Source organism: Prionailurus bengalensis, chromosome B4 (assembly GCF_016509475.1).
Source record: "Prionailurus bengalensis isolate Pbe53 chromosome B4, Fcat_Pben_1.1_paternal_pri, whole genome shotgun sequence".
In the NCBI taxonomy this organism is placed as follows: Eukaryota; Metazoa; Chordata; class Mammalia; order Carnivora; family Felidae; genus Prionailurus; species Prionailurus bengalensis.
This window is the reverse complement of record NC_057358.1, coordinates 22,944,134-22,963,103: the sequence shown is the minus strand read 5'-3', so window position 1 is coordinate 22,963,103 and position 18,970 is coordinate 22,944,134. Positions and strand designations below refer to the sequence as shown.

Genomic DNA, 18,970 nt, shown 5'->3' with positions numbered 1-18,970 from the left:
TAGAGACAGGCCATCAACAAATGAGTACCCCGGCCAAAAGAAGATTTCTCCACACATTGTTCGTGTTCCTTAGCATTCGTTTCTTCCAAGCTAAACATTTTATGAAGTCCTTATTCCTTGATTCCATAATCTCTGATCCTTTCTTCATTTCTGTACTTTTTACCAGGTCGGATAATCTAGCATGAAAGTGATAATTCAGTTTCTTTTGTTCTCTGCTCTGTGAAGGGACCTGTCATCTTATTATATTTAACAACATGGTGATTTAAGTATGAGCAATGGTAGTGTCGCTGAAGATGCACAGATGCTGTTATTGAATGCAGCTATCTTCTATTACAGAAAGACCATATGGTAGGCACTTGTTTTTCTTTCTGGTTGATGTGATTAGATTAGTAAAACGAAAGGTTAGTGGGCTTAAAGATTGTCCTGTTATTTATCTAATTTCAATTGACCAGAAAGAATTAAATATGTTAAATCTGATGAGCCTTCTGTAAGTTCTATTGGTCTGGAGGAGGAGGACATCTCCATTTAAAAGCTTAATTCTGGATTGTTTCCACCAAAATAGTTTTTTAGTTGAAATTGTCTTATTCTTAAAAAAAACGAGTATTGTGCAAGTAGTTTACTTCATAAAAAAATATGGAAGATGGCCTTTTGTACTTCTAAAATTATCTGAAAGACAACTGGTCACCTCGTACTTAGGTCAAAGAAACTAAATCTGATGGAAATTGTTTTTTGTAAGTCCTCTTTTTTTTTCCGGTTATCTATTACTATGCAAGAAATCCTGCTGTGTAGATTTGTGAATAAGAGAATAGATCTAGAGCCCAAATTTGATATTTCTGAATATTCATCTGTTTTGGGGAAATTTTTTAGGCAGCCCAGAGCTAGCTATTACTACCAAAAGATGGCAAGTTAAAGAGCGTATTTACTTTTCCTTAGTCGCACCAGCTGCTGTTGAGTCTTCTATTTGACATTGGGTGTGTTTTTGATTCAGAATTGGTTTTTTTATTGCCTTTCCCTCTTGTATGTGTATCCCTGTTCTAGATCCACATCTGGCACAATTATGAGTAGTGCTACATACGCGACCTGCTCCTGATCCTGCAACTTCTTTTTCCTTCTTACAACCTAGTGAGGACACAGTCTCTTGACTTACACTCTTGTTCACGGCCTTAATCTTTAATACAGCTTGACGGAACTTACATTCTTAGGAACATTTTGTTTTTCCTTTTTCTTACAATGCGGAGAGTATCCTTGAATATCGATAGATGGAAAGCTGGACTGATGATTACATTTCTTCTGGATATGTCTTAGCTGTTATGATCTTGGGGATTAATAGGCATCATTTTTTTTGTTTTAACCTCAAGATATCTAGACATCTGTAATCCCCAGCATTTTGCTAATAAAGATTCAGTATTTAAAAGAATTTGTGTTAGCTTGGTCAAGGAGACCTACTTTCTCCTCTGGATTCTGCATACTGGCTTCTGGAAACATGTTACCTACCGAGTGAATGTGAGGGGAAAGAAATGCTCTGGGCACCTAGTTGAAATCATTTCTTTATTTTAATGCTTTTAGGAAATGTTTTCAATTTATTTTTTTTCCATTTATTTATTTATTTATTTTTTTTTTTTAATTTTTTTTTTTCAGCGTTTATTTATTTTTGGGACAGAGAGAGACAGAGCATGAACAGGGGAGGGGCAGAGAGAGAGGGAGACACAGAATCGGAAACAGGCTCCAGGCTCTGAGCCATCAGCCCAGAGCCCGACGCGGGGCTCGAACTCACGGACCGTGAGATCGTGACCTGGCTGAAGTCGGACGCTCAACCGACTGCGCCACCCAGGCGCCCCTTTTTTTCCATTTAATAATATATTACTGACACCCTTCTCTCCCCATAGGGAAGATATATACAATTGACCCTTGAACAATGGACATTTGAACTGTGTGGGTCTAAAATGTGGACATTTTTTGACAAAGAGAAGACAGTGCTGTAAATGTATTTTCTCTTCCTTATGATTTTGTTAATAACATTTTTCTCTAGCTTACTTTATTATAAGAATACAGTATATAATACATATCATATACAAAATATGTGTTAGCTGACTGTTTCTGTCATCAGTAAGGCTTCCAGTCAATAGGAGGCTATTAGTGGCTGAGTTCTGGGGAGTCGAAAGTTACACACAGATTTTGAAGTGTGTGTGGGTTGGCACCCCTTCTGTGTTTATGTGTCTCTGTAGATGGATGTGTGTGTGTCTCTCTAGATAGATAGACAGACAGACAGACATATACTTAGACACACACACATACGTGGATCTTACCAATTTGGTAAGCGCAGGAAAAGAAAATTACAAAGCACTGTACCAAGTTATTTTCAAGGATTGTAATATGGAAAAGAGATAAGATTTATTTTGTATGCTGTGAAGGGCAGAACTAAGGTCAGTGGATAGATAGATGAGCCAATTGATTGAGCTCAGTATTCAGAAGATTTTTTTTTTTTTTTTTAATAGCAGGTAACTGAAATTGAATGTGTTCTTTGCAAATAGAATGACCTTCACTTGGGGAATAACAGACAGAATTCCTGCTTTGGTAGGAATTTAAGTCAGACCAATTTGGGTGATCGGTATAATCACTTGCATAACTTATAAAACTACAGATTTTTGTTCCCACCATTAAGCTAATGAATTAGAATCCCTGGAAGTGAGACTGAAAAGCCTTAACTTTAAAAAAGATTCCCTGGTGACCTTCCAAGTTTGAGAACAACAGGCCTAAATGACATTCATAGCTCCTTCCAAAGTCTGAATGAATTCTTATGGTACCCTGATTTTGGAATTTTTCTGACCAAATTGAAATCAGTATAAAGAAAACAGGCAGAAATATGGAGACAGAATTTAAATGACTAAGCCAGCGAACACTTCGGGATTAACATTACAATTTTTTTCTTCTATTTGTAATCGTATATATTTCTACAGGTCATTGGTATACCAAAGTAATATTCGTTTCATATCAAATAAACTTTAAGTCAAAAGAGCACTTTAACATTCAACAGTGAGATAGTCCCACTTTTTTGTATGTTATATTTTAATCAGAAGTTAACATTTTAAAACTGATAGAATTCTGACTCTGGTCATATTGAAGCTATTGTTACCTTTTAGCTGTATTAGAAAAGTAATTTGTTTCATGTCATTGATAGAAGGGTATATTTGAGCAAGTAACTGGTAGAATAATTTCTTCTGTGCATCTTATAATCATTTGTTCATATTAACTTTGTGTCAAGACTAGGAAAAGTTACAACGGCAGAAAACATATATATACACATTATCTCTATATATGTGTTCTTTCATATATATCATTCATGCATATATATGGTACTCTTTATCTGAGTATACATCCTGAAGAGTTTCAGAAAGCATTCTAACGTAAGTAATAATTATTAACAGAATAATTTCCTCTACATACCCTTCCTCTTTTAACACTAGCCCCTGTTCTGTCTGTCCATTGAATCCATTTTGTCTTTCAATCTCATGGACTGTGAGATGCACTAGTTATCCACATTGTGTTATCACAGTGCAAATACAATGTAAGCTAATTATAGAGTCCAATTGCTAATTCTGCAAAAGAAGCAGGATTTCTTGAAGTCATCGAAAGTAATGTTGGAGAAGGAGCAAAGCCACCGACCGACCGGGGGGAGGATCTGACAGAGTGAGACCAGTAGAGAAATGGAGAAGGCATAACGGAGGTTGATAGGCATCTCAAAAGAGAATGATTTGAATTCACAGGATTAAGAGAAGCCTTTGAGAAAACTGATGTCCTTGAATGTCATGGCAAATATGCGATGTATTTCTTTTCTTCTAGGAAGTGATGTTTATCTTAGACCCCATGGTTGAATCTCTGTTTGCCAAGAAATACTAAAAAGCAGGTATGAATACATCGATAGAAGAAGGAATAGCAGTGGTGAATGGACTTCCTTTGCTTTCTTTTCCTAGGTAAAGACTGTTTCTGAGAGTTAATAGGAAATCCAAACTTCACTAGTTGCCTTTGATGCAAAGCTGTTTAAACAGAGGTCCATGGCTTGCTTCTTCAAAGGTCCTGCTGTTACAGTAGTTGTTAGATGCCCAAATATTTTAGGGTTCTGAATATTTTAGATACCTTGGCCTTTAAAATTTTTTTAAGTTTATTTATTTATATTTTGAGAGAGAGAGAGAGCACAAGCAGGGAAGGGGCAGAGAGAGCACGAGGTAGAGAATCCCAAGCAGGCTCTGCACTGCCAGCATGGAGTTCGATGCTGGTCTCAAACCCACAAGCCATGAGATCATGACCTGAGCTGAAATCAAGTTGGACACTTAACCAACTGAGCCACCTAGGTACCCCAATGCCTTGGTGTTTTTAATCCCTTTATTGAAGTATGATTGATATGTAAAAAGCTGTACATATTTAATGTGTACAGCTCAGTGAGTTTGGGGATAAGTATATACCATGAAATCATTCCCTCCATTAAGGCTATAAACATAATCATCACCTCCCAAAGTTTCCTCTTGCCTCTGTATTATTGCTACTGCTATTTGTACTATTATTATTATTGTTATTTTTGTGGTAAAACCCGTTAAATTAAGATCTATTGGGGCGCCTGGGTTAAGTGTCCGACTTCGGCTCAGGTCATTGATCTCACAGTTTGTGAGTTCGAGCCCAGCATCGGGCTCTGTGCTGACAGCTCAGAGCCTGGAGGCTGCTTCGGATTTTGTCTCTCCCCGTCTCTCTGCACTTCCCCTGGTTTCTCTCTCTTTCTCTCTCTCTCAAAAAAGAAAAAAAAATCCATCCTCTTAGCAAATTTTAAGTGTCCAGTGCAGTATTGTTAGTTATAAGCACTGTGCTGTATAGTAGAACTCCAGAACCTTGCATAACTGAAACCTTGTACCCTTTGACAAGGGTTACACTATACACTATAGACTTAGTGGGAGAGACTAGGTGTCATTGGAATCTCCCTCGGGGTGGTATGAATCAAATAGAATCCCTCGCTGAAGATATTGACAAAACGTCATTTCATATTCATAGTTTATGGTTACTAGAACTGCATCTGCTCTAGATAAGAGATAATGCAAATTCTCTTCAGTTTAGAGGAACTTGGAGGAGGAATCATTTTTCCCTGTTTAATCCTTAGCTTCTGTCACCACTCTCAGCTGCCTTTAATTTGATCATCATAATCTTTTATCTAACTCTTACCTTGAACTAGTTGCTGAAACACTGTGTTTGGATCAAGCGGATCTCTAGGAAAAAAAGGCCGATACTTAAGGCTCTGAAATTTTCGTGTGTCTTCAGGATGCATAAGGATACCAAAAACATATGGCTTAGAGAGTGAATACTACTGGATTTTGCCAAGCTATGGTGAAATGTTTAGCAGATTTTTGACAGTATGTCTTTTCTAGTTGGCTTTGAATTGACAGCGGACCAGATAGCAACTTTATGTCAGTCTCTGGAAAGGATTTCAAACTTTAGAAATCAGTTTGTGTGACTAAGAGGGAAAACAGAAGATACTGATATCAGGAATAAAAGAGGGGACATCATTTAGAGCCTGCAGACATTTAAAAAGATGAAAAGGGGATATTATGGGCAACTTTATGTCTGTGAATTTGACAGTTTAGATGAAATGGGCAAATTCTGTGTAAGAATTCTGGTACCTGTTCAGACTTGTTTGCGTTTGTGGGGGGTGTGGGTTCCCACCCCAGGCAATTCTCCAACACCAACTAGGTGTCCTACAGTTCTACTCAGTTCTGACACTGTATACCTGGAGATAACCTCCTAGCATCAGATCATCAGATCCCACAGATTAAGGGCTCATTCCTGGAAGGCAGCCCCCTCCCTTCAGCTGCCAGGTTGTTGTCTGACCCACCAGCTGTAGTTGGCTGTAGATCAGAGGTTCCTACAACCCCCTCCTTGGGTTCGATTAGTTTGGTAGAGTGACTCACAGACCTCAGAAAACCATATTACTGACTAGATCACTGGTTTATTTTAAAAGAATACAATTCAGGAACAGGCAGATGGGGGAGATGCCTAGGGCAAGGTGTGGGGCAAGGGTGTGGGTATAGAGCTTCCATGTCCTCTCTAGGTGCACCACTTTCCCCAAATCCTCACATGCTCACCAACCTGGAAGCTTTTGAACCCCATCCTTTTGGGTTTATAGTGAGGCTCCATTACATATGCATAATTGATTCAATGATTCGCCACTGGGGAATGATTCGAACTCCAGCCCTCTCTCTTTCCCTGAGGTCAGAGGGTTGGGACTGAAACTTCCAAGTCTAATCACAGGGTTGGTTCTCTTGGCAACCAGCCCCTATTCTTAGGTGCAGTCCAAAAGTCACCTCATTAACACAACAAAAGACACCATTGTTGCTTTCCCCACTTAGGAAATTCCAAGGGTTTTAGGAACTCTGTGCCAGGAATGGGGATGAAGACCAAATATGTATTTCTTATTATAAATCATAGTATCACACCTTGGGAGATACAAATTACCAAAACTGGCACAGGAGAAATAAAAAAAATCTAACTAGTGTCAAAAATGTTAAAGAAATAGAATTTGTAATGAAAAACCTCCCCACAAAGAAGACTGCAGATCCTGATGGCTGCGCGGATAGAGTCTATCACGTGTTTAAGAAAGAAATCCTACCAATACTATACAAACACAAAATACGAGGTGGAAGAACACTCACCCTCTCCTTTTTATGAGACCCAGCATCAGCCTGGTAATAATTAGACAAGAATGTTACAAGGAACGTTCAGACCAAGAACCATTATGGCTGTAGATAGAATTCTTAACGAAATGTTAGCAAGTCAAATCTGTCAGTATATGCAAAGGATAATAATGTCATGATAAAGTGGGAGTTATCCCAGAAATGAAAGCTTGTCATTTTAACATATTAATAATGAACAAATTTAACAATTTAACATAATACAATTAAGGAGAAAACTCATATGGTCATCATCTCAGTAGATGCAGAAAAAGCATTTGACAAAATTTAACACTCATTCCTCATAAAATCTCTCAGAAAACTGGAATATAAGGAAATTTACCCAATTTGATAAGGGAGTTTTATGAAAAAAGCTCCAGCTATCATACGTGGAGAAATCTTGAATACTCTGCTAGCAAGGTTACGAACAGGGTGAGGATGTCTGCCCTCAGTACATCTATTCAGCAACGTACTGGAGTCCCTACTTAGTGTAACAAATCATGAAAAGGAAATGAAGGAAGGAAAAAGGGAAGGAAGAAGTAAAACTCTTTATTTGCAGACAACATGATTGTGCACATCGAACTTTGTAAGGAATCTACCAAAAATACTTTCTAGAACTAGTAAGTAGATTTTGCAAGGTCACGAGACACAAGGATACAACACTACTGTGCAGAAATCAGTGTATTTCTATACACTGAACAATTGGAAAATGAAATAAAAACATAGCCTGATTTTAATATCTTAAAGACAACCTAAATATGGAGAGATACCCTATGTTATGGATTGGAAGACTCAATATTAAGATATGACTTAGCCACAAATTGCTATATAAAACCAGTTCAATCCCAGTTAAAGTTCTAGCAAGGCTTAACAAAATTTTTTTTTATAAATAAACAAGTTAATTCTAAAATTTATTTGAAAATGCCAAGGACACAGAGTAGCCAAAACTGTTTTGAAAAAGAGTAGTTTTATATTATTTATAATACTGTTTTATAATGTTGAAAGCTACAAAAATAGAGACAGTATAGAATTGGCATAATGATAGATCTGTATAGCAGTGGAAGGCAGTGGAGAGTTGGGAGATCCTTGTGTGTGTATTTGATCATTTGAATTCAGTGAGGTTATTCAGGTTATTCAAGTAGATATCCATATGGACAAACATGAACCTTTACCTTACATCCCACAGAAAAATCAACCCTAAATAGATCACTGACATACATGTAAAAGCTAAGACAATAAACCTTCTAGCAAAGAACAAAATATGTATGACTTTGGGGGTTAGACGAAGAGTTCTGAGACAGGACACAAGAAGCACTAACCAGAAAAAAAAACAAACTGATAAATTGGATTTCATCAAAATTAAAACCTTTTGCTCTTTGTAAAGCACCGTTAAGAGAATGAAAAGCAAAGCCACAGGTGGGGAGAAAATATATTTGTAAAACATATATCTGATCAAAGACCTGCTTCCAGACAACCCAGTTTTTAAAATGTTGAATGTTAAAATTTTTAAAAAGTTGAACTACATACAAGAAGATATAGGAACCGTATTTCAGCACAGGAGAAGATGTTCAGTGGTGTCAACCATTAGGGGAAAAAAATGCAAATTAAAACTACAATGAGCTACCACTGTACTCTTACTAGAAAGCTAAACATAAGAAGAATAAAAGTACCAAGGGTTGTTGGGTAGGTGGGGCAGCCATACTCTTAAACATTGCTGAGAGGGATGCAAAATGACACAGCCATTTAGGAAAATATTTTGGCATACATTTATCATGTGGCCCACTCCTAGGTACTTACCCAAGGGAAATGAAAACCAATGTCCTCAAGAAGACTTGTACATTACTTTCATAACAGTTTTATTCATAGTATTCCCAAATTTGAAGCAACCCCAAATCCATCAATAAATAATGGTATATCCACATAATGGAATGCTGCTCAGAAATTTAAAAAGAAGTATTGATATACTCAACAACACAAATGAATCTCAAAATGTTGAGAAAAAAAGAAGCCAGACTTGGAAGAGTGCATAACGTCTGGTTCTACTTACACAAAATTCTAGAACTGAGTAAACTAAGCCTTAGTGACAGAGCGCAGATCATGGGTTGCCTGGAGCTGGGAGGGCTTTGATTGCAAAGGAGCATGAAGGGAGCTGGGGTGATGAAAATGATCTTGATTGTATGGTGGTTGTGGTTATATGGGTATCTATAGTGGTCAGAATTCACTGAACTGTGCATTTTATAGGGGTGCACTTTCTTGTATATAAATTAAACTTCATCAGAATTTATGTAAAAGGAAAGCAGTTTGACAACACCAGATTTTAGTTAGGATGTAGAGCATCGTGACCTCTGCTACACTGCTGATCAGAGTGTAAAATGCCACCATATTTTTAAAAACCTTTGTCATTTTCTTATCAAGTTCAACGTATACCTACTTTATGATCTAGCATTTTCATTCCTACGTAATTACCCCCAAGGGAAATAAAACACACGTTCACACAAAAGGCTTGTTCAGGAATGTTCATACTAGCTTTATTCAAGATAGCTTCAAAGTAGAAACAACTCAATGTCTATTAATAGGAAAATAAATAGGTTTTCATGTATTCCTACTGTGGAATCCTTTTTGGCAATAAAAAGCAGCAGGCTGTGTGTGCATGCGGCAATATGGATGAATATCAATATAATGAATAGCACGATGGATGCACATTGCCTCTGTGGGTAAAGGGGATGATTTCCAGAATCACTGGGACACATGGCAAACTTCCTGGGGGTGATGGAAATGTTCTGTCTCTTGAGGTTGGGGGGAATTACTTAGATGCATGTATTTGTAACGTGTCATATACACTTAAGAGCTATGCTTTATAAGAGTTAAACATTGGAAATGTTTAAATGTGTAAATATTTATGCCTCAATGAAAATATATGAAAAATGCAATTAAGAATACAAGACACTGCTCACGTGAGTCGCACGCATTGTTCTAAAACCGGAACAATATGGAGATTAGGATGTCACCTGCACAAAGATGACACACACATTGGTGAATTAGTCCATATTTTTTAAAAAATGCAAAACAAGGAAAAAAATTAAATATAATGAGAAGTTAATGAGAAGTTAATGAGAAGTTGTCTTTCCTCACTCTCAAATCCTCCAACTATATTTTTTAAAAAAAAGGAAATCAAAATACTTTTAGCTTTTGTGATTTCTAAGATCTAATTCCAAAGCTTTTTTTTTTTTTTTTTGAGAATGGTCAGGGAGAGAGAGTTGCTGTACCTTTCAGAAAGTTGACCTCTTAAACCTTTAATTTATAGCCCTAACATCATATCATTACATCATATCATTGGACTTCTCTTATCCTCCTAGGTAGTTTGGAAAAATTCTTAAGTTTTGTTTTTGTTTTTTTGGTTTTTTTTGTTTTTAATTTTTTTTAACGTTTTATTTATTTTTGAGACAGAGAGAGACAGAGCATGAACGGGGCAGGGGCAGAGAGAGAGGGAGACACAGAATCGGAAGCAGGCTCCAGGCTCTGAGCCATCAGCCCAGAGCCCGACGCGGGGCTCGAACTCACGGACCGCGAGATCGTGACCTGAGCTGAAGTCGGACGCTTAACCGACTGAGCCACCCAGGCGCCCCAAGTTTTGTTTTTTGATAGAGAAAATTTTTTAATTTTTATTTTTTTCTTAGTTGTAGCCAACATTGGAAACTTAAAGATAGTTGAATATGAAAAATTATTGAAAAACTATATGTTCTGTAGATTTTAAGTTGCAAAATGTTGATATGTCTTGGGTTTAAGGAGACTGGCATACAACTATTAGGCAATTTAATTTTATCTCAGCCTTTGATTTGTTTTGGAAGCCAACATAAATAAGTAAACTTCTCAGAATTCAGTTTGTAAAAAAAAAAAAAAAAAAAAAAAGGTAGTTGATTTGTTTGCTTATGGCAGTATTGTACTTAATTACTGTAGTACTAGATTCTTATGTAGGTAAGAGCCTATGTTGTAATGTTTCCCTTACTTATGATCAGTAATTATAGTTCATATTTTTTTCTTGGTTCAGAAGTTTTTGATTAACTTTTTTTATTGTGGTGAAACACATAACATGAAATGTGTACCATTTTTACATGTACAGTTAAGTGCATTAAATACAATTCACTGTGTTGTGTAATGATCACTGTTTCTAGAACATTTTCATAATCCTGCACAGAAACTTTGTACCCATTGAGCTATAACTCCCCATTCCCCTAATCCCTAGTAGCCTCTATTCTATTTTTTTAAAGTTTATTTATTTATTGTGAGACAGAGAGCACAAGCAGGGGAGGGGCAGAGAGAGAGGGAGAGAGAGGATTGCAAGCAGGCTCCGCGCTGTCAGCGCAGAGCCCAACACAGGGCTCGAACCCATGAACCGTGAGATCATGACCTGAGTTGATAGCAAGAGTCAGACAGTTAACCGACTGAGTCACCGAGGAGGGGCGCCTACTCTATTCTGTTTAATATGAATTTTCCTGTCCTAGATAGCTCATATAAATGGAATCATACATTATTTGTCCTGTTGTGCCTGGACTATTTCACTTAGCATAAAGTTTTTAAGGTTCACCTGTGTTGTAGAACGCATCAGAACTTCATTCCTTTTTATGGCTGAATGATATTCTTCTGTATGTACATAGTGTATTTTCTTATCCATTCCTCTGTTGATATGTACATTTGGGCTGTTTTTGCCTTGAATATGGTAATAACGCTGCTGTAAATATTGGTGTACAAGTTTCTGTTTGAACCCCTGTTTTTAATTCTTTTGGTTATATCCTCAGACATGGAATTGCTGGGTCATATAGTAATCCTGTGTTTAACATTTTGGGGAGCTGTTGAACTGTTTTCCACAGTGGCTGGCTGACCATTTTACATTCCTACCAGCAGTGTATGAGCCTTGCAGTCTCTCCACATCCTCACCAGTACTTGTTATCTTATATTTAAAATACTACTTTTTTAAAAATCGTAGCCAACCAGCATATGGATGAAGCGAAATCTCATTGTGGTTTTGATTTGCATGTCCATAATGACTACTGATGAGCATCTTTTCATGTGCTTCTTGGCTGTTTATCATCTTTGAAAAATGTCTGTTCTAGGTCTTTGCCCATTTTTAAATTGGGTGTGGTTTTTGTTGTTAACTTGTAGGAATTCTTTATATTCTGGATATTAATCCATTATCAGATATATGATTTACAAATATTTTCTCCCGTTTTGTGTGTTTTCTTTTTACTTTCCATACAGTGTCATTTAATGTATCCGATTTTTAATTTTTATGAAGCCTAATTTATGTTTCCCTTTTGCCGCCTATGCTTTTGGCATCATAATGAAGAAACTGTTGTCAAATCCAAGGTCATGGAGAATTTCCATGTTATCTTGTAAGACCTTTATAGTTTTAGCTCTTAAGTTTAGATTTTTGATCCACTTTAGGCCAGTTTTTCTATATGGTATAAGGTAAAGGTACGACTTCATTCTTGTGGATATCCAGTTTTCCCAGCACTGTTTGTTTGAAAAACTATCCTCTCCCCATTGAATGGTTCTGGCACCTATATTGAAAACGAATTGCCCGTGTATGTGTGGATTTATTTCTGGGCTCTCTATTCCATTGGTCTATATGTCTAGCCTATACTACAGTGTGCCAGTACCACTGTTGTAGTTTTATAGTAAGTTTTGAAATCGGGGAGTGTGAGTCTTCCAGCTTTGTTGCTATTGTTCTTCTTTTTCTTTTGACATTACTCAGTACTCGTCATGATAAGTGCACTCTTTAATCCCCATCATCTATTTCACCCATCCCCCCACCCACCTCCCCTCTGGTAACCATCAGTTTGTTCCCTACAGTTAAGAGTCTGTTTCTTGGTTTTCCTCTTTTGTTCCCCCTATGTGTGTTTGTTTTGTTTCTTAAATTCCACATCTGAGTGAAATCATAGGGTATTTGTCTTTCTCTGACTGACTTATTTTGCTTAGCATTATACTCTCCAGCTGTATTCATGTTGCAAACAGCAAGATTTCATTCTTGTTTATGGCTGAATAATAGTCCACTGTGTGTGTGTGTGTGTGTGTGTGTGTGTGTGTGTGTACCACATTTTCTTTATCCGTTCATCTGTTGATGAACTCTTGGGCAGCTTCCATAATTTAGCTATTGTAAGTAATGCTGCTATACACATAAGGGTGCGTGTATCCCTTTGGATTAGTGTTTTTGTACCTGATTTTTTTTTAAAGCTAGGGTCTAGGTAGCTGTGAGTAGCTGTTTACAGAGTCAACCTGTATAAGCTGTTAATTCTCACAAGCAAATTGGCCATTGGACCCCCAAGAAAGAGTAATGTTGGTGATAGTATTTTTTAAGCTTTCCTCTTTAAAGAGTTAAATTAGATAACACTTCTTCTTTGAAATATTTTAATGTGTTCTGGTTCTATAGACATCTTTATTTATTTAATCTTTGTTTCTGCTAATCTCCTTCCTCTACTGTTTTATAACCTGTAAGCTCCTGGAGGTTTTATGGTGATGGTTTTGCTTTTCTTTTTTTTTTAATTTTTTTTTTTCAACGTTTATTTATTTTTGGGACAGAGAGAGACAGAGCATGAACGGGGGAGGGGCAGAGAGAGAGGGAGACACAGAATTGGAAGCAGGCTCCAGGCTCTGAGCCATCAGCCCAGAGCCCGACGCGGGGCTCAAACTCACGGACCGCGAGATCGTAACCTGGCTGAAGTCGGACGCTTAACCGACTGCGCCACCCAGGCGCCCCTGGTTTTGCTTTTCTGCAGATAATATGAACAGGCAAGGTCAGGAAAAAGTGAATTTGTTTCTGTTAGATTAACTGTGTATATTTCTAGAAGATTTTGTTGGCCAGGATGGTCTCAAACCTCTAGTTGGAAGAGAGCAAAAATACAGACCGTCAGAATAGATCTCCAATAGCTGGAAGTAAAAGAGTAGTTAAGCCTTTGCAAAAGGTGATATGGTTGTTAAAGAGCTATGACAGTTTATTTTTTAAAGTTTATGTATTTATTTTGAGAGAGAGTGAGCATGCAAGCATAAGCAGGAAGGGGCAGAGAGAGAGGGAGAGGGAGAATCCCAAGCAGGCTCTGTGCTGTCCATGTGGAGCCCCATGAGGGGTTTGAACTCAGGGAACTGTGAGATCATGACCTGAGCCTAAACCAAGAGTCAGATGCTTAACTGACTGAGCCACCCAGGTGCCCCAAGAGCTGTATAGTTTATACTTGTTTTTGCCTAAAAATACATAAATCAGAAAAAAGTTAATTAGTAGCGCTTTGACTTCTAGCATGCAATATTTATTTATTTGTCTCCAGTTTTGAGTGTCACAGTCTTTCAATATCTTTTATTCCTATTGCCCTTTAGGTGTTTATACTATGGACATTGACTAGCCTTTTATTTAATCTTTTTAAATTTTTTATTAAAAAAATGTTTTTTAATGTTTATTTTTGACAGAGAGAGAAGAGAGAGAAAAAGCATGAGTGGGGGAGGGGGAGAGAGAGAGGGAGACACAGAATCCGAAGCAGGCTCCAGGCTCCGAGCTGTCAGCACAGAGCCCGAAGTGGGGCTCGAACTCACAGATGGTGAGATCATGACCTGAGCCAAAGTCAGACGCTCAACCGACTGAGTCACCCAGGCGCTCCAGCCTATTTAATCTTAATATGCTTTTTGTAAGTGCTAGGCTGTAATGTCTGTTTCCTGGAAACATACAGGGAGATAAAGTAGATTTTAGATATTTTTTTAGGGTTTTAAGGGTGAACACTGGACCCTTATTAAGTACCTTAACATTTATTATGTACCTCATTTAATCCTGACAATCACCATATATTACATATAAAAAATGGGTTTTTGAGGAAAACTTGAAGTTCATTTAACGCTGAATCACCGTGGCAGGGCTTAAAGCACATCTGCTTCTTCCATGTGTCTTCTTACTGTCCATCAAGAGCCAGATGGGGCATTTACTCAAGCCAAATGGCCGATCCGTTGTCCCTTGAATATATGGGAAGTCTGAAGTGTTTTCATGTCTGATCTTGTTCATTTTGCCTGAAATGCCTTTCTCATGGCTTGTCGTTTTTGTAATTCCCACACTTCCTTCAAAATTTGGCTCAGGGTTTATCTGCTTGTAAAGCTTTCTCTGACCTTAGTGACCCTAGGTGAAACTGATGTTCCAGTTCAGGGTGGATGGTCTTGCTTTCTGTGGTCTTCTCCCCCACCCCGCTTTTTTTTTTTTTTTCTTTTGGACTCCTGCTGCCTAGTTACCCTCAATTCCAGTGTTATTTGTACAGATCTGTAATCCAAAGTCCTTGTGTTTCTCAGAATCCAGAAGTCTTCAGATTTTAGAAATGTAAGATGATGCAGGTTCTGGGACAGCACCCCGCTATCAGTAATTTCTGCTGACAATGTACCAATATTTATCCTATAGGGAATAAATAAAAGCTTAGAAAGAGCTTTGTGTCAGGTCATGGAAGGGCAGATTTTGCCATTCGGTGAGTTACAAAAAATGTTTTGACTTTCAGGGTTGTTTGAATTTCAGAAGTGTCAATATGGGATTATAGATTAACTAATTTTTTAGAAGTATGAACCATATGTTGTAAAAAAAAAAAAAGTAGTGATCATATGACTTTATGATTTTTTTTGCTTAATACTTTCCCTTTACTTGCAGAAATGATCAGTTCCCTGATCAGCTTTCAAAGGTGACCTATATGTATGTATTTCTGTATTTATCTGCCTATCTAGTATTATTATCTGACAAATGCAAACATAGCTCCTAGGTTTCAATTTTTATACTAGCTCCAGTTATCCCATTTTTGACCAGTGGTAGCCTCTTCAAGTTTTCAACTGAGTCCATGAGACATGAGCCTGTGTGGTTTTCTAGCTCATCTTTTATGTACATTTCCTGCCCAGGACCTTAGAACCAGCCATTTCTCTAAGAAGTCCTGCTTTCTTTTAGTGGTGAATGGTATTTTGAGATCACATCTGGTTCTTAGGAGTGTTCCTTGCCCCTGGGTTTCAGTTGTTTCTGATTCTTTTCATATTAATTTTTTTATTTTGAAATAACTTTAGACTCACAGAGAAGTTGCATGATAGTGTAGAGTTAGTTGTCTTAGAGTCTTCACCCACATTTCTTTCATGTACATCTGAAGTAACCATAGGACAGTTGTCAAAACCAGAAAATTAGTATTGCTACAATATCACAATTGAAATATACGCTGTGTTTAGGAATGATTGATAAAAGCTTGATTATAGTTGGACCTTGAGTCTCTGAGTCTTTATTTATGTATTATTACTTATTTTTGGTATGTGCTTCTGTGCAGTAGCTCTTAACTAATAAGATCTATCACTCACCTGGGAACTTTTGGACATCAGATGCCTGAAACTTTTCCTTCCCCTCTCCCAGAATTTTTCAGAATCTCAATATGGGGATAGAATAGTATAGGTATTTGGGGATTTTGCTAGAATCCTGTCTGTTTCAACAGCTTAACGAGATCATTCAGGAAGGAAGCATTTTGTGTTTTGCTCACAATTGGTGATAATGACCCTTTGGTTCCTAGGATAAAAGTTAGTCTTTTTGTTTTGTTTTAAGTTTATTTATTTATTTTGAGAGAGTGAGCCTGTGCTGGGGAGGGGCAGAAAGAAAGGGAGAGAGAGAATTCCAAGGAGGCTGTGCACCGTCAGTGTGGAGCCCCATGTGAGGCTCGAACCCATGGAACTGTGGGATCATGGCCTGAGCCAAAACCAAGAGTCAGGTGCTTAACTGACTGAGTCACCCAGGTGCCCCTAAAAGTTAATCTATCTTAAAATGATTCACATTTGATGCTTCTAGTGCCAGAGATTCCTATTATACTTAGAACCGTCCTTCAACATTTATTAACACATTCAAAAAATATTAATTGAGTACCTTCTAAGTGCCAGACATGAGGAAACAGCAGTGAAAAATCCAGACATGGTCTGGTCTGTGCCTTCATGGATATACATGGATAATGAGAAGTACAAACAATTGAACACATAATTTTAATAGAATGCAATGAATATTATCTTAGGAGAAGAGTGGGTAGCTGTGAAAACATAGAACAGACAGACCTCACCTAGTGTAGGGATCAGGGAATGTCTTCCTGGGAAGATTGTTTTTAGTCCGGTAGGAGTTAGCTAGGTAGAAAGAAGAATCTTCTGGCAGAGGGAACAGCCTTAGTCTTTGAATATGCCTAGTGGCTACAGCTAGAGAGAATTTCTAGTATCTTACTGGAGAAAAGAGTACAAGACCAAGGAAGGAAAAAAAATCTAGAGGCGAGCAGCAGCCTTTATTGAATCTTTTCAAAGCATTCGGGTTTTCATAGAAATAGCAACTCTCATTTTTACTCCTGTTTCATCAGTTTGTATATCATCTAAGGTACATAACCACAGTAATACAAATAAAACCGACATAAAGAGGTGTGCAAAAACAAACTGGTTGTGTTGAGCGTGCATCTCATTTGGTGGGAGCAGAAATGAAGTGGCTAGAGACTGTCTTCCCAAACGTAAGAGTTGAGTTGCCATGGGCCCAGCCAGGGTTCATACAGCAGGAATTGAGGATTTTGGTTTGTCTGGCAAGTCATTTAGGCAGAGGTCAATTAAGCCAGTGTGTCCTATAATTATAGTTTGGGAAATAGATGAGCTCATTGAGAGAGATGAGAGAAAAGAGCCAAGGTCAGAACCTTAGGGAACACCACCAATTAAGGAAAAGATGGAGGAAGAAAAATCAGCTAACGATTTCAAGAAGAACTAGTTAAAAACAAGCTTTCCAGGAGCCTTTGAATCTCATCCTACTTAGACTCTTAGCAGTCTCGCAACTTTGTTTATCTATGTTTAACCTGGCTTTTGGCAAACTTATTTTGCCCTGAAAACCTTTTTTCACTTAACTAATTCGTATTCTGCGTCCTATGGAAGAAGTAGGAACAGTTTTTAGGAAACACTGCCACAGGCAGAAAGGAACCAGGAAGGGATTTAGGTGGGGTAGTCATACGATTAGTGTGTAGTTTCAGAGATTGTTTTTGGTAGTCCTCTGGAGGCGGGATTCCAGAAAGGAGTGGGCCAGGGTGTTTGGGAGACCAGCTAGAGGCCCTCGTGGTAAGCCGGGAGAAAGCCGATGGGGTCTGAATTTAGGCAGTGATAGTAGGAATAGCGAAGGGGCCGATTCACACGTTTTAGTTGAAAAGACAGGAGCTGGTGACAGATGTGAGAGGTAAGGGAGAGGGAGTCTAGGATGGCTGGTTTCTGTTTCGGTGACCAAGGGGATGGATTGTGCCACCATACTGCAGATGAGGGACACAGAGCTGGTGTGGGTTGTGATGGGGAGATGATGAGTCCAGTTTGGGACATGTAGTATAAGGTATCGAGGTATACGCACTTGACAAGAGTTTAGACGTGAGATGGGGGCTTGGGAGAAAGGGTGGGGCCAAAGAGAGGTTTGCAGGTAATTCATAATTATAAAATCATGGGTCTGGAGGATGACATCATGGAGGGACAGCATAAGAGATGAGAGGTAGAATTCTAATGTGGACAGGAAGGAAGCCCATCTTAAGAATACTAATAACCATTACTTACTAGGGGTCTGTTAAACACTGTTTTAAGCATGTTACATATGTCATTTTATTTCATACTAGAACCCCCATGAGGGCAGGTGTTAGTATCTCCATTTTATAAATGGATGAGCTGAAGCTCAAAGGTTATGCCATTAGCTCCTGGTCCTACATCTGGTAGATAGCAGTTGAGGAGGTGAAGTCTGCCTTACTGCAGTCTAGGCTCCCTTTCCAGAAGGAATGGTCAGAGAAGTAGGAAGAGAACCAAGAGAACCATGGCAGGGTACCCGGGATGAGAGACCTTTAAGGAGTTGTTAGCAGGGCGAGACGTACTGAGAGATGAAGACAGGATTCAAAGATGCCTTTGGATTCAACACAGCGTGGTCACTGATGCTGCCACAGCATCGAATGGGGAGCTGGTTTGTTGTGGGATGTCGTCAGCACGATGGATTTATTGTACCAGCTTCCCAAATTGTGTTTTCATGGACTCTATAAATGCTAGCCTACGACTTCCGGAAAGAAGGAAAAAGCAATCACCTTTTTAAAAATCAGATAATAATAAAGTCAGAATAAAGCTTTTGTGAGAAGTCTTTCCTTCGTGCTCTCGTAATTTACACATAACCGGTGTTTGGGAAGATGATGTAGTTCTGCCGGTTAGTTATTGCTGCTTGGACAGGAAAGGGAGGGGGAGAGCGTGTTTGCGGCTCA

General features: G+C 38.3%; 1 protein-coding gene and 1 pseudogene across 1 annotated transcript in view; both read left to right on the top strand.

Moving 5' to 3' along the window:
* ARHGAP21 (Rho GTPase activating protein 21) overlaps nt 1-18,970 on the top strand; it is a 136,495-nt gene that overhangs the window by 7,039 nt on the left and 110,486 nt on the right.
* On the top strand, nt 9,660-9,760 carry LOC122474143 (annotated as a pseudogene).